Raw genomic sequence first — 16,949 nt, 5'->3', positions numbered from 1 at the left:
GTCTACCCTGCCGCCCCTCCACTCTAACCACTAGTCTACCCTGCCGCCCCTCCACTCTAACCACTAGTCTACCCTGCCGCCCCTCCACTCTAACCACTAGTCTACCCTGCCGCCCCTCCACTCTAACCACTAGTCTACCCTGCCGCCCCTCCACTCTAACCACTAGTCTACCCTGCCGCCCCTCCACTCTAACCACTAGTCTACCCTGCCGCCCTCCACTCTAACCACTAGTCTACCCTGCCGCCCTCCACTCTAACCACTAGTCTACCCTGCCGCCCCTCCACTCTAACCACTAGTCTACCCTGCCGCCCCTCCACTCTAACCACTAGTCTACCCTGCCGCCCCTCCACTCTAACCACTAGTCTGCCCTGCCGCCCCTCCACTCTAACCACTAGTCTACCCTGCCGCCCCTCCACTCTAACCACTAGTCTACCCTGCCGCCCCTCCACTCTAACCACTAGTCTACCCTGCCGCCCTCCACTCTAACCACTAGTCTACCCTGCCGCCCCTCCACTCTAACCACTAGTCTACCCTGCCGCCCCTCCACTCCACTAACCACTAGTCTACCCTGCCGTCCCTCCACTCTAACCACTAGTCTACCCTGCCTGCCCCTCCACTCTAACCACTAGTCTACCCTGCCGCCCTCCACTCTAACCACTAGTCTACCCTGCCGCCCTCCACTCTAACCACTAGTCTACCCTGCCGCCCCTCCACTCTAACCACTAACCACCCTAGTCTCCACCTAACCACTGCCTACCCTGCCCCCTCCACTCTAACCACTAGTCTACCCTGCCGCCCCTCCACTCTAACCACTAGTCTACCCTGCCGCCCTGCTCCACTCTAACCACTAGTCTACCCTGCCGCCCTCCACTCTAACCACTAGTCTACCCTGCCGCCCCTCCACTCTAACCACTAGTCTACCCTGCCGCCCCTCCACTCTAACCACTAGTCTACCCTGCCGCCCCTCCACTCTAACCACTAGTCTACCCTGCCGCCCTCCACTCTAACCACTAGTCTACCCTGCCGCCCCTCCACTCTAACCACTAGTCTACCCTGCCGCCCCTCCACTCTAACCACTAGTCTACCCTGCCGCCCTCCACTCTAACCACTAGTCTACCCTGCCGTCCCCACTCTAACCACTAGTCTACCCTGCCGCCCCTCCACTCTAACCACTAGTCTACCCTGCCGCCCCTCCACTCTAACCACTAGTCTACCCTGCCGCCCCTCCACTCTAACCACTAGTCTACCCTGCCGCCCCTCCACTCTAACCACTAGTCTACCCTGCCTCTAACCCCTCCACTCTAACCACTAGTCTACCCTGCCGCCCCTCCACTCTAACCACTAGTCTACCCTGCCGCCCCTCCACTCTAACCACTAGTCTACCCTGCCGCCCCTCCACTCTAACCACTAGTCTACCCTGCCGCCCCTCCACTCTAACCACTAGTCTACCCTGCCGCCCCTCCACTCTAACCACTAGTCTACCCTGCCGCCCCTCCACTCTAACCACTAGTCTACCCTGCCGCCCCTCCACTCTAACCACTAGTCTACCCTGCCGCCCTCCACTCTAACCACTAGTCTACCCTGCCATCCCTCCACTCTAACCACTAGTCTACCCTGCCGCCCCTCCACTCTAACCACTAGTCTACCCTGCCACCCTCCACTCTAACCACTAGTCTACCCTGCCGCCCCTCCACTCTAACCACTAGTCTACCCTGCCGCCCTCCACTCTAACCACTAGTCTACCCTGCCGCCCCTCCACTCTAACCACTAGTCTACCCTGCCGCCCTCCACTCTAACCACTAGTCTACCTGCTGCCCCCTCCACTCTAACCACTAGTCTACCCTGCCGCCCCTCCACTCTAACCACTAGTCTACCCTGCCGCCCCTCCACTCTAACCACTAGTCTACCCTGCCGCCCCTCCACTCTAACCACTAGTCTACCCTGCCGCCCCTCCACTCTAACCACTAGTCTACCCTGCCGCCCCTCCACTCTAACCACTAGTCTACCCTGCCGCCCTCCACTCTAACCACTAGTCTACCCTGCCGCCCCTCCACTCTAACCACTAGTCTACCCTGCCGCCCCTCCACTCTAACCACTAGTCTACCCTGCCGCCCCTCCACTCTAACCACTAGTCTACCCTGCCGCCCCTCCACTCTAACCACTAGTCTACCCTGCCGCCCCTCCACTCTAACCACTAGTCTACCCTGCCGCCCCTCCACTCTAACCACTAGTCTACCCTGCCGCCCTCCACTCTAACCACTAGTCTACCCTGCCGCCCTCCACTCTAACCACTAGTCTACCCTGCCGCCCTCCACTCTAACCACTAGTCTACCCTGCCGCCCCTCCCACTCTAACCACTAGTCTACCCTGCCGTCCCTCCACTCTAACCACTAGTCTACCCTGCCGCCCCTCCACTCTAACCACTAGTCTACCCTGCCGCCCCTCCACTCTAACCACTAGTCTACCCTGCCGCCCTCCACTCTAACCACTAGTCTACCCTGCCGCCCCTCCACTCTAACCACTAGTCTACCCTGCCACCCTCCACTCTAACCACTAGTCTACCCTGCCGCCCTCCACTCTAACCACTAGTCTACCCTGCCGCCCCTCCACTCTAACCACTAGTCTACCCTGCCGCCCCTCCACTCTAACCACTAGTCTACCCTGCCCCCCTCCACTCTAACCACTAGTCTACCCTGCCGCCCCTCCACTCTAACCACTAGTCTACCCTGCCGCCCCTCCACTCTAACCACTAGTCTACCCTGCCGCCCCTCCACTCTAACCACTAGTCTACCCTGCCGCCCTCCACTCTAACCACTAGTCTACCCTGCCGCCCTCCACTCTAACCACTAGTCTACCCTGCCGCCCCTCCACTCTAACCACTAGTCTACCCTGCCGCCCTCCACTCTAACCACTAGTCTACCCTGCCGCCCCTCCACTCTAACCACTAGTCTACCCTGCCGCCCCTCCACTCTAACCACTAGTCTACCCTGCCACCCCTCCACTCTAACCACTAGTCTACCCTGCCGCCCCTCCACTCTAACCACTAGTCTACCCTGCCGCCCCTCCACTCTAACCACTAGTCTACCCTGCCGCCCCTCCACTCTAACCACTAGTCTACCCTGCCGCCCTCCACTCTAACCACTAGTCTACCCTGCCGCCCCTCCACTCTAACCACTAGTCTACCCTGCCGCCCCTCCACTCTAACCACTAGTCTACCCTGCCGCCCCTCCACTCTAACCACTAGTCTACCCTGCCGCCCTCCACTCTAACCACTAGTCTACCCTGCCGCCCTCCACTCTAACCACTAGTCTACCCTGCCGCCCCTCCACTCTAACCACTAGTCTACCCTGCCGCCCCTCCACTCTAACCACTAGTCTACCCTGCCGCCCTCCACTCTAACCACTAGTCTACCCTGCCGCCCCTCCACTCTAACCACTAGTCTACCCTGCCGCCCCTCCACTCTAACCACTAGTCTACCCTGCCGCCCCTCCACTCTAACCACTAGTCTACCCTGCCGCCCCTCCACTCTAACCACTAGTCTACCCTGCCGTCCCTCCACTCTAACCACTAGTCTACCCTGCCGCCCTCCACTCCACTAACCACTAGTCTACCCTGCCGCCCCTCCACTCTAACCACTAGTCTACCCTGCCGCCCTCCACTCTAACCACTAGTCTACCCTGCCGCCCCTCCACTCTAACCACTAGTCTACCCTGCCGCCCTCCACTCTAACCACTAGTCTACCCTGCCACCCCTCCACTCTAACCACTAGTCTACCCTGCCGCCCTCCACTCTAACCACTAGTCTACCCTGCCGCCCCTCCACTCTAACCACTAGTCTACCCTGCCGCCCCTCCACTCTAACCACTAGTCTACCCTGCCGCCCTCCACTCTAACCACTAGTCTACCCTGCCGTCCCTCCACTCTAACCACTAGTCTACCCTGCCAACCCTCCACTCTAACCACTAGTCTACCCTGCCGCCCCTCCACTCTAACCACTAGTCTACCCTGCCGCCCCTCCACTCTAACCACTAGTCTACCCTGCCGCCCCTCCACTCTAACCACTAGTCTACCCTGCCGTCCCTCCACTCTAACCACTAGTCTACCCTGCCGCCCCTCCACTCTAACCACTAGTCTACCCTGCCGCCCCTCCACTCTAACCACTAGTCTACCCTGCCGTCCCTCCACTCTAACCACTAGTCTACCCTGCCGCCCCTCCACTCTAACCACTAGTCTACCCTGCCGCCCCTCCACTCTAACCACTAGTCTACCCTGCCGTCCCTCCACTCTAACCACTAGTCTACCCTGCCGCCCCTCCACTCTAACCACTAGTCTACCCTGCCGCCCCTCCACTCTAACCACTAGTCTACCCTGCCGCCCCTCCACTCTAACCACTAGTCTACCCTGCCGCCCTCCACTCTAACCACTAGTCTACCCTGCCCCCTCCACTCTAACCCTCCACTCTAACCACTAGTCTACCCTGCCGCCCCTCCACTCTAACCACTAGTCTACCCTGCCGCCCCTCCACTCTAACCACTAGTCTACCCTGCCACCCCTCCACTCTAACCACTAGTCTACCCTGCCGCCCCTCCACTCTAACCACTAGTCTACCCTGCCGCCCCTCCACTCTAACCACTAGTCTACCCTGCCGTCCCTCCACTCTAACCACTAGTCTACCCTGCCGCCCCTCCACTCTAACCACTAGTCTACCCTGCCGCCCCTCCACTCTAACCACTAGTCTACCCTGCCGCCCCTCCACTCTAACCACTAGTCTACCCTGCCGCCCCTCCACTCTAACCACTAGTCTACCCTGCCGCCCCTCCACTCTAACCACTAGTCTACCCTGCCGCCCCTCCACTCTAACCACTAGTCTACCCTGCCGCCCCTCCACTCTAACCACTAGTCTACCCTGCCGCCCCTCCACTCTAACCACTAGTCTACCCTGCCGCCCCTCCACTCTAACCACTAGTCTACCCTGCCGTCCCTCCACTCTAACCACTAGTCTACCCTGCCGCCCCTCCACTCTAACCACTAGTCTACCCTGCCGCCCTCCACTCTAACCACTAGTCTACCCTGCCGCCCCTCCACTCTAACCACTAGTCTACCCTGCCGCCCTCCACTCTAACCACTAGTCTACCCTGCCGTCCCTCCACTCTAACCACTAGTCTACCCTGCCGCCCTCCACTCTAACCACTAGTCTACCCTGCCGCCCCTCCACTCTAACCACTAGTCTACCCTGCCGCCCCTCCACTCTAACCACTAGTCTACCCTGCCGCCCCTCCACTCTAACCACTAGTCTACCCTGCCGCCCCTCCACTCTAACCACCACTAGTCTACCCTGCCGCCCCTCCACTCTAACCACTAGTCTACCCTGCCGCCCCTCCACTCTAACCACTAGTCTACCCTGCCGCCCTCCACTCTAACCACTAGTCTACCCTGCCGCCCCTCCACTCTAACCACTAGTCTACCCTGCCGCCCCTCCACTCTAACCACTAGTCTACCCTGCCGCCCTCCACTCTAACCACTAGTCTACCCTGCCGCCCCTCCACTCTAACCACTAGTCTACCCTGCCGCCCCTCCACTCTAACCACTAGTCTACCCTGCCGCCCCTCCACTCTAACCACTAGTCTACCCTGCCGCCCCTCCACTCTAACCACTAGTCTACCCTGCCGCCCTCCACTCTAACCACTAGTCTACCCTGCCGCCCCTCCACTCTAACCACTAGTCTACCCTGCCGCCCCTCCACTCTAACCACTAGTCTACCCTGCCGCCCCTCCACTCTAACCACTCCCTAACCACTAACCACTAGTCTACCCTGCCGCCCTCCACTCTAACCACTAGTCTACCCTGCCGTCCCTCCACTCTAACCACTAGTCTACCCTGCCGCCCTCCACTCTAACCACTAGTCTCTACCCCACTGCCACCCCCTCCACTCCACTCTAACCACTAGTCTACCCTGCCACCCTCCACTCTAACCACTAGTCTACCCTGCCCCTGCCCCTCCACTCTAACCACTAGTCTACCCTGCCGCCCTCCACTCTAACCACTAGTCTACCCTGCCGCCCCTCCACTCTAACCACTAGTCTACCCTGCCGCCCCTCCACTCTAACCACTAGTCTACCCTGCCGCCCCTCCACTCTAACCACTAGTCTACCCTGCCGCCCCTCCACTCTAACCACTAGTCTACCCTGCCGTCCCTCCACTCTAACCACTAGTCTACCCTGCCGCCCCTCCACTCTAACCACTAGTCTACCCTGCCGCCCCTCCACTCTAACCACTAGTCTACCCTGCCGTCCCTCCACTCTAACCACTAGTCTACCCTGCCATCCCTCCACTCTAACCACTAGTCTACCCTGCCGTCCCTCCACTCTAACCACTAGTCTACCCTGCCGCCCCTCCACTCTAACCACTAGTCTACCCTGCCGTCCCTCCACTCTAACCACTAGTCTACCCTGCCGCCCCTCCACTCTAACCACTAGTCTACCCTGCCGCCCCTCCACTCTAACCACTAGTCTACCCTGCCGCCCCTCCACTCTAACCACTAGTCTACCCTGCCGTCCCTCCACTCTAACCACTAGTCTACCCTGCCGCCCCTCCACTCTAACCACTAGTCTACCCTGCCGCCCCTCCACTCTAACCACTAGTCTACCCTGCCGCCCCTCCACTCTAACCACTAGTCTACCCTGCCGCCCTCCACTCTAACCACTAGTCTACCCTGCCGTCCCTCCACTCTAACCACTAGTCTACCCTGCCGCCCCTCCACTCTAACCACTAGTCTACCCTGCCGTCCCACTCATCTCCTATGTCATTTGTTCCTCTCCCCTTTCCTCTGTTGGACGTCCTGGCGTTCTCTTCCCATCAGGTGTCCAGGACAGGACGGAGTGACAGAGGGGACAGGCCTATCGGACATGGTCATGTAAAAGGGCAGGAGGCAGGGAGTCAAATGGTTCAATAGGTTGTTCTGACAAACTCACACCAGTTTGTTTAGCCAACGGCCCCTGAAACAGCTGCAAGAGGCGCCCCGGGGTTTCTTTTGAGAGAAGTGCTCCCCGGGGCTCTCTGTCTCTCCGCCTGTGAGGTTTGGACACGGAGCTGCCAACTAACGCTGAGCTCAGTTTTCAAATCTCTCAAATCTCCGTGTTCAGGCCGGGGTTCCCAATAAGAGTTTAGGTTGGACCGAGACAAGGGAAGTGCTGCCAGTAGAGCTGTGGGGTTGCAGGATGGGACAGAGAGTCCTTGTAGTGGATCAGTGGGACTTGGGTCGGACTCAAGACAGCTGCCTTTACTGGGACACTCAGTCCCAAATCTGTGTGAGCTGCAGGGAAGTCACAATGTGGGGGAGACATACAGTAGACTGTTCCTAAAGCTAACCGGAGACTGTTCCTAAAGCTAACTGGAGACTGTTCCTAAAGCTAACTGGAGACTGTTCCTAAAGCTAACCGGAGACTGTTCCTAGAGCTAAGTGGAGACTCTTCCTAAAGCTAACTGGAGACTGTTCCTAAAGCTAACTGGAGACTGTTCCTAAAGCTAACTGGAGACTGTTCCTAAAGCTAACCGGAGACTGTTCCTAGAGCTAAATGGAGACTGTTCCTAAAGCTAACTGGAGACTGTTCCTAAAGCTAACTGGAGACTGTTCCTAAAGCTAACTGGAGACTGTTCCTAAAGCTAACCGGAGACTGTTCCTAAAGCTAACTGGAGACTGTTCCTAAAGCTAACTGGAGACTGTTCCTAAAGCTAACTGGAGACTGTTCCTAAAGCTAACTGGAGACTGTTCCTAAAGCTAACCGGAGACTGTTCCTAAAGCTAACTGGAGACTGTTCCTAAAGCTAACCGGAGACTGTTCCTAAAGCTAACTGGAGACTGTTCCTAAAGCTAACTGGAGACTGTTCCTAAAGCTAACCGGAGACTGTTCCTAAAGCTAACTGGAGACTGTTCCTAAAGCTAACCGGAGACTGTTCCTAAAGCTAACCGGAGACTGTTCCTAAAGCTAACTGGAGACTGTTCCTAAAGCTAACTGGAGACTGTTCCTAAAGCTAACTGGAGACTGTTCCTAAAGCTAACCGGAGACTGTTCCTAAAGCTAACTGGAGACTGTTCCTAAAGCTAACTGGAGACTGTTCCTAAAGCTAACCGGAGACTGTTCCTAAAGCTAACCGGAGACTGTTCCTAAAGCTAACCGGAGACTGTTCCTAAAGCTCACCGTAGACTGTTCCTAAAGCTAACTGTAGACAGTTACTAAAGCTAACTGTAGACTGAACCTCAAGCTAACTGTAGACTGAACCTAGAGCTAAGTGGAGACTGTTCCTAAAGCTAAGTGGAGACTGTTCCTAAAGCTAACTGGAGACTTTTCCTAAAGCTAACCGGAGACTGTTCCTAAAGCTAACTGGAGACTGTTCCTAAAGCTAACTGGAGACTGTTCCTAAAGCTAACCGGAGACTGTTCCTAAAGCTAACTGGAGACTGCTCCTAAAGCTAACTGGAGACTGTTCCTAAAGCTAACCGGAGACTGTTCCTAAAGCTGACTGGAGACTGCTCCTAAAGCTAACTGGAGACTGTTCCTAAAGCTAACCGTAGACTGTTCCTAAAGCTAACCGTAGACTGTTCCTAAAGCTCACCGTAGACAGTTACTAAAGCTAACTGTAGACTGAACCTCAAGCTAACTGTAGACTGAACCTAGAGCTAAGTGGAGACTGTTCCTAAAGCTAAGTGGAGACTGTTCCAAAAGCTAACTGTAGACTGAACCTAAAGCTAAGTGGAGACTGTTCCTAAAGCTAACTGGAGACTGTTCCTAAAGCTAACTGGAGACTGTTCCTAAAGCTAACTGGAGACTGTTCCTAAAGCTAACCGGAGACTGTTCCTAAAGCTAACTGGAGACTGTTCCTAAAGCTAACTGGAGACTGTTCCTAAAGCTAACCGGAGACTGTTCCTAAAGCTAACCGGAGACTGTTCCTAAAGCTAACCGGAGACTGTTCCTAAAGCTAACCGTAGACTGTTCCTAAAGCTAACTGTAGACTGTTCCTAAAGCTAACCGTAGACCACTCCTAAAGCTAACTTGATTGTTACACGGAGGACCGAGACAACATTACGGCTATGGGTCTATGTTCTCAGTACAGGGAGGACAGAGACAACATTACGGCTATGGGTCCATGTTCTCAGTACAGGGAGGACCGAGACAACATTACAGCTATGGGTCCATGTTCTAGTACAGGGAGGACCGAGACAACATTACAGCTATGGGTCCATGTTCTAGTACAGGGAGGACCGAGACAACATTACAGCTATGGGTCCATGTTCTCAGTACAGGGAGGACCGAGACAACATTACGGCTATGGGTCTATGTTCTCAGTACAGGGAGGACCGAGACAACATTACAACTATGGGTCCATGTTCTCAGTACAGGGAGGACAGAGACAACATTACGGCTATGGGTCCATGTTCTCAGTACAGGGAGGACAGAGACAACATTACGGCTATGGGTCCATGTTCTAGTACAGGGAGGACCGAGACAACATTACAGCTATGGGTCCATGTTCTCAGTACAGGGAGGACCGAGACAACATTACAGCTATGGGTCCATGTTCTCAGTACAGGGAGGACCGAGACAACATTACAGCTATGGGTCCATGTTCTCAGTACAGGGAGGACCGAGACAACATTACGGCTATGGGTCCATGTTCTCATTACAGGGAGGACCGAGACAACATTACGGCTATGGGTCCATGTTCTCAGTACAGGGAGGACCGAGACAACATTACAGCTATGGGTCCATGTTCTCCAGTACAGGGAGGACCGAGACAACATTACAGCTATGGGTCCATGTTCTAGTACAGGGAGGACCGAGACAACATTACAGCTATGGGTCCATGTTCTCAGTACAGGGAGGACCGAGACAACATTACAGCTATGGGTCCATGTTCTCAGTACAGGGAGGACCGAGACAACATTACAGCTATGGGTCCATGTTCTCAGTACAGGGAGGACCGAGACAACATTACAGCTATGGGTCCATGTTCTCAGTACAGGGAGGACCGAGACAACATTACAGCTATGGGTCCATGTTCTCCTGTACAGGGAGGACCGAGACAACATTACAGCTATGGGTCCATGTTCTAGTACAGGGAGGACCGAGACAACATTACAGCTATGGGTCTATGTTTTTACAGTAGGAGTGCTGATTTAGGATGAAGTCCACCCCTTTTACAGTAGGAGTGCTGATCTTAGGATGAAGTCTTCCCCCTCTCCTGTCCATATAAACATATTCATTATGATCCAACAGGATCAACTGATCTTAGATAAGCACTTCCACTATGAGACATGTTTTGAACACAGGCCCAAGATCTACAAATCAGGTTAATAGCCAATAAACTGTTGAGTGTGTGAACAAACAGTCTTGTTAACATTACCATTAAGCAAACAGCTTACCAGAGAGTGATCTGTCGAGGCCTGTCTATAGGATATGATCAGGTTTACCTGATCTGTAGGATAGGATATGATCAGGTTTACCAGAGACTGATCTGTCGAGGCCTGTCTATAAGATATGATCAGGTTTACCAGAGACTGATCTGTCGAGGCCTGTCTATAGGATATGATCAGGTTTACCAGAGAGTGATCTGTCAGGTTTACCAGAGACCTGTCTATAGGATATGATCAGGTTTACCAGAGATATGATCAGGATCTGTCTGTCAGGGCCTGTCTATAGGATATGATCAGGTTTACCAGAGAGTGATCTGTCAGGGCCTGTCTATAGGATATGATCAGGTTTACCAGAGACTGATCTGTCGAGGCTGTCGAGGCCTGTCTATAGGATATGATCAGGTTTACCAGAGACTGATCTGTCGAGGCCTGTCTATAGGATATGATCAGGTTTACCAGAGAGTGATCTGTCAGGGCCTGTCCATAGGATATGATCAGGTTTACCAGAGAGTGATCTGTCTTTAGGCCTGTCTATAGGATATGATCAGGTTTACCAGAGACTGATCTGTCTAGGCCTGTCTATAGGATATGATCATCAGATTCAGTCCAGCTATATCAACTGGCGGTAACAAGTTATTGTTGAATACAAACCTGGCAACTAAAATCATCTCTTTTGATGTTTCAAAAGCCATTTATTCCCCCAAGCCTGGCTGTCTAATTACTTTCAACAGCAATATGGCCAAGAAAGACAATGGAAGACAATGGAAGAAAATGAAAGACAATGGAAGAAAATGAAAGACAATGGAAGATAATGGAAGAAAATGAAAGACAATGGAAGAAAATGAAAGACAATGGAAGAAAATGGAAGAAAATGAAAGACAATGGAAGAAAATGAAAGACAATGGAAGGCAATGGAAGGCAAGAAGACAATGAAAGACAAATGGAATAAAATGAAAGACAATGGAAGGCAATGGAAGAAAATGAAAGACAATGGAAGAAAATGAAAGACAATGGAAGGCAATGGAAGGCAATGGAAGACAATGGAAGACAATGGAAGGCAATGGAAGAAATGGAAGACAATGGAAGAAAATGGAAGACAATGGAAGGCAATGGGAGAAATGGAAGACAATGGAAGACAATGGAAGAAGATAATGGAAGGCAATGGAAGAAAATGAAAGACAATGGAAGGCAATGGAAGACAATGGAATTGCAATGGAAGACAATGGAAGACAATGGACAATGAAGGCAATGGAAGACAATGGAAGACAATGGAAGACAATGGAAGACAATGGAAGACAATGGAAGACAATGGAAGACAATGGAAGACAATGGAAGACAATGGAAGATAATGGAAGACAATGGAAGACAATGGAAGACAATGGAAGATAATGGAAGGCAATGGAAGAAAATGGAAGACAATGGAAGAAAATGAAAGACAATGGAAGGCAATGGAAGACAATGGAAGACAATGGAAGACAATGGAAGACAATGGAAGACAATGGAAGACAATGGAAGATAATGGAAGACAATGGAAGACAATGGAAGACAATGGAAGGCAATGGACTACAACGAAAGACAATGCAAGACAATGAAAGACATTGAAATACAATGGATGCAGGCAATGAGTGGACTGGCACCCAGTCAAGGCTAATGGGACGTAACATTATTGCCTTTGAACGACTTTCTCTCTGGTTTATTCTACGTGTCGACAGTCAGCATTTCAAAACGTGAGTCATATCCATTACATTGCAGCTGTTAAAGTGGTTCTGAATCCACACAGCCTTTGAAAACGGCCCCTTTGTTGTGGCTTCGTGGCTTCGCTCTGACTCTGTCATTGACTGTGGTGTAACTAAACGCATCCCAAAACACGCACCCTATACCCTATGTAGGTGCACTACTGTGGACCAGGGCCCTTAGGGTGTCTGATCTAAAAGTCGTTGTACTATATTAGGGAAAAGGGTGACATTTGGGACACAGCCGCGGTCTCTTGTAATACAGCTAGACTGTCATGGTGTTCCTTTCTTGACTGACTGCACTAATGAACACATTTCAACTTGACATACACACGTACGACCGCCAGTCTACCCAAGCTGCTTTGTAACGTGATGAATGGATTGGAAAGCTTTCTGAAGACAGCCAGCCCAGCACACAGTCATCAAGTTGGTTATGGGATGATGACTTTGTCCAAGGGACTGGCTGTTCTGCCTGTTGGTTATGGGATGATGACTTTGTGTCCAAGGGGACTGGCTGTTCTGCCTGTTGGTTATGGGATGATGACTTTGTGTCCAAGGGGACTGGCTGTTCTGCCTGTTGGTTATGGGATGATGTCTTTGTGTCCAAGGGGACTGGCTGTTCTGCCTGTTGGTTATGGGATGATGACTTTGTGTCCAAGGGACTGGCTGTTCTGCCTGTTGGTTATGGGATGATGTCTTTGTCTCCAAGGGACTGGCTGTTCTGCCTGTTGGTTATGGGATGATGTCTTTGTGTCCAAGGGACTGGCTGTTCTGCCTGTTGGTTATGGGATGATGTCTTTGTCCAAGGGACTGGCTGTTCTGCCTGTTGGTTATGGGATGATGTCTTTGTGTCCAAGGGGACTGGCTGTTCTGCCTGTTGGTTATGGGATGATGTCTTTGTCCAAGGGACTGGCTGTTCTGCCTGTTGGTTATGGGATGATGACTTTGTGTCCAAGGGACTGGCTGTTCTGCCTGTTGGTTATGGGATGATGTCTTTGTGTCCAAGGGACTGGCTGTTCTGCCTGTTGGTTATGGGATGATGTCTTTGTGTCCAAGGGACTGGCTGTTCTGCCTGTTGGTTATGGGATGATGTCTTTGTCCAAGGGACTGGCTGTTCTGCCTGTTGGTTATGGGATGATGACTTTGTGTCCAAGGGGACTGGCTGTTCTGCCTGTTGGTTATGGGATGATGTCTTTGTCCAAGGGACTGGCTGTTCTGCCTGTTGGTTATGGGATGATGACTTTGTGTCCAAGGGGACTGGCTGTTCTGCCTGTTGGTTATGGGATGATGTCTTTGTCCAAGGGACTGGCTGTTCTGCCTGTTGGTTATGGGATGATGACTTTGTGTCCAAGGGGACTGGCTGTTCTGCCTGTTGGTTATGGGATGATGTCTTTGTGTCCAAGGGACTGGCTGTTCTGCCTGTTGGTTATGGGATGATGACTTTGTGTCCAAGGGGACTGGCTGTTCTGCCTGTTGGTTATGGGATGATGACTTTGTGTCCAGGGGACTGGCTGTTCTGCCTGTTGGTTATGGGATGATGTGTTCTTTGTGTGATGTCCAAGGGGACTGGCTGTTCTGCCTGTTGGTTATGGGATGATGACTTTGTGTCCAAGGGGACTGGCTGTTCTGCCTGTTGGTTATGGGATGATGTCTTTGTGTCAAGGGACTGGCTGTTCTGCCTGTTGGTTATGGGATGATGTCTTCGTGTCCAAGGGACTGGCTGTTCTGCCTGTTGGTTAAAGTTGATGGCTTTGTGTCCAAGGGATTGAATGTGGTTTTGTCCATTGGGGCTGACAACCCATTTCCCAATACAAGCCACAGAGGAAATACAGTACTCTACTACTACTTTTTAAAAGGAGAACGGTGTTGCAAACTCATTTTGTAGTTGTGTTAAAAACTTAAGAGACATACAGTATTTGAGAGATCAGAGGAGGCAGAGTAGAGAGATCAGTAGAGACAGAATAGAGATATCAGAAGAGCCATAGTAGAGGAGACAGAGTAGAGAGATCAGAGCAGAGAGATCAGTAGAGACAGAATAGAGAGATCAGAATAGACAGTATGGAGAGATCAGAAGCAGGGAGCCAGTATAGAGAGATCAGAAGCAGGGAGACAGTATAGAGAGATCAGAAGCAGGGAGACAGTATAGAGGGTGCAGATGCAGGGAGACAGAGTAGAGAGATCAGAAGCAGGGAGGCAGTATAGAGAGATCAGAAGCAGGGAGGCAGTATAGAGAGATCAGAAGCAGGGAGGCAGTATAGAGAGATCAGAAGCAGGGAGAAAGTATAGAGAGATCAGAAGCAGGGAGACAGTATAGAGAGATCAGAAGCAGGGAGACAGTATAGAGGGAGCAGAAGCAGGGAGACAGTATAGACAGATCAGAAGCAGGGAGACAGTATAGAGAGATCAGAAGCAGAGAGACAGTATAGAGAGATCAGAAGCAGGGAGACAGAGTAGACAGATCAGAAGCAGGGAGACAGTATAGAGGGAGCAGAAGCAGAGAGACAGTATAGAGAGAGCAGAAGCAGGGAGACAGAGTAGACAGATCAGAAGCAGGGAGACAGTATAGAGGAGCAGAAGCAGGGAGTCAGAGTAGAGAGATCAGTAGAGACAGTATAGAGAGCTCAGAAGCAGGGAGACAGTATAGAGAGATCAGAAGCAGGGAGGCAGTAAAGAGGAGCAAAAGCAGGGAGTTAGTATAGAGAGCTCAGAAGCAGGAGACAGTATAGAGAGATCAGAAGCAGGGAGACAGTATAGAGGGAGCAGAAGCAGGGAGTCAGTATAGAGGGAGCAGAAGCAGGGAGACAGTATAGAGAGATCAGAAGCAGGGAGACAGTATAGAGGGAGCAGAAGCAGGGAGACAGTATAGAGAGATCAGAAGCAGGGAGACAGTATAGAGAGAGCAGAAGCAGGGAGACAGTATAGAGAGATCAGAAGCAGGGAGACAGTATAGAGGGAGCAGAAGCAGGGAGACAGTATAGAGAGATCAGAAGCAGGGAGACAGTATAGAGGGAGCAGAAGCAGGGAGACAGTATAGAGAGATCAGAAGCAGGGAGACAGTATAGAGGGAGCAGAAGCAGGGAGACAGTATAGAGAGATCAGAAGCAGAGAGATAGAGTAGACAGATCAGAAGCAGGGAGACAGTATAGAGGGAGCAGAAGCAGGGAGTCAGAGTAGAGAGATCAGTAGAGACAGTATAGAGAGCTCAGAAGCAGGGAGGCAGTATAGAGAGATCAGAAGCAGGGAGGCAGTAAAGAGGGAGCAAAAGCAGGGAGTTAGTATAGAGAGATCAGAAGCAGGGAGCCAGTATAGTGAGATCAGAAGCAGGGAGACAGTATAGAGAGATCAGAAGCAGGGAGACAGTATAGGGGGAGTAGAAGCAGGGAGACAGTATAGAGGGAGCAGAAGCAGGGAGACAGTATAGCGAGATCAGAAGCAGGGAGCCAGTATAGAGAGATCAGAAGCAGGGAGACAGTATAGAGGTAGCAGAAGCAGGGTGGCAGTATAGATAGATCAGAAGCAGGGATACAGTATAGAGAGATCAGAAGCAGGGAGACAGTATAGAAAGATCAGAAGCAGGGAGACAGTATATAGAGATAAGAAGCAGGGAGACAGCATAGAGGAGCAGAAGCAGGGAGACAGTGTAGAGAGATCAGAAGCAGGGAGTCAGTATAGAGAGATCAGAAGCAGGGAGACAGTATAGAGAGATCAGAAGCAGAGAGACAGTATAGAGAGATCAGAAGCAAGGAGCCAGTATAGTGAGATCAGAAGCAGGGAGACAGTATAGAGGAGCAGAAGCAGGGAGACAGTATAGAGGAGCAGAAGCAGGGAGACAGTATAGAGGGAAGCAGGAAGCAGGGAGCAGGGAGACAGTATAGAGAGATCAGAAGCAGGGAGACAGTATAGAGGAGCAGAAGCAGGGTGGCAGTTTAGAGATATCAGAAGCAGGAAGCCAGTATAGAGAGATCAGAAGCAGGAGACAGTATAGAGGTAGCAGAAGCAGGGTGGCAGTATAGAGAGATCAGAAGCAGGGAGACAGTGTAGAGAGATCAGAAGCAGGGAGCCAGTATAGGGAGATCAGAAGCAGGGAGACAGTATAGAGAGATCAGAAGCAGGGAGACAGTATAGAAAGATCAGAAGCAGGGAGACAGTATATAGAGATAAGAAGCAGGGAGACAGCATAGAGGAGCAGAAGCAGGGAGACAGTGTAGAGAGATCAGAAGCAGGGAGACAGTATAGAGGAGCAGAAGCAGGGAGACAGTATAGAGGAGCAGAAGCAGGGAGACAGTGTAGAGAGATCAGAAGCAGGGAGTCAGTATAGAGGGAGCAGAAGCAGGGAGACAGTATAGAGAGATCAGAAGCAGGGAGGCAGTATAGAGAGATCAGAAGCAGGGAGTCAGAGTAGAGAGATCAGAAGCAGGGAGACAGTATAGAGGGAGCAGAAGCAGGGAGACAGTATAGAGGTAGCAGAAGCAGGGAGTCAGTATAGAGGGAGCAGAAGCAGGGAGACAGTATAGAGAGATCAGAAGCAGGGAGACAGTATAGAGGGAGCAGAAGCAGGGAGACAGTATAGAGAGATCAGAAGCAGGGAGACAGTATAGAGAGATCAGAAGCAGGGAGACAGTATAGAGAGATCAGAAGCAGGGAGTCAGTATAGAGAGAGCAGAAGCAGGGAGACAGTATAGAGAGATCAGAAGCAGGGAGGCAGTATAGAGAGATCAGAAGCAGGGAGACAGTATAGAGGGAGCAGAAGCAGGGAGACAGTATAGAGATCAGAAGCAGGGAGACAGTATAGAGAGAGCAGAAGCAGGG

The sequence above is a fragment of the Oncorhynchus keta genome, unplaced genomic scaffold, assembly GCF_023373465.1.
Source record: "Oncorhynchus keta strain PuntledgeMale-10-30-2019 unplaced genomic scaffold, Oket_V2 Un_scaffold_11571_pilon_pilon, whole genome shotgun sequence".
Classification (NCBI taxonomy): Eukaryota; Metazoa; Chordata; class Actinopteri; order Salmoniformes; family Salmonidae; genus Oncorhynchus; species Oncorhynchus keta.
The sequence above is the reverse complement of the archived record's forward strand: the minus strand, read 5'-3'. Positions refer to the sequence as shown.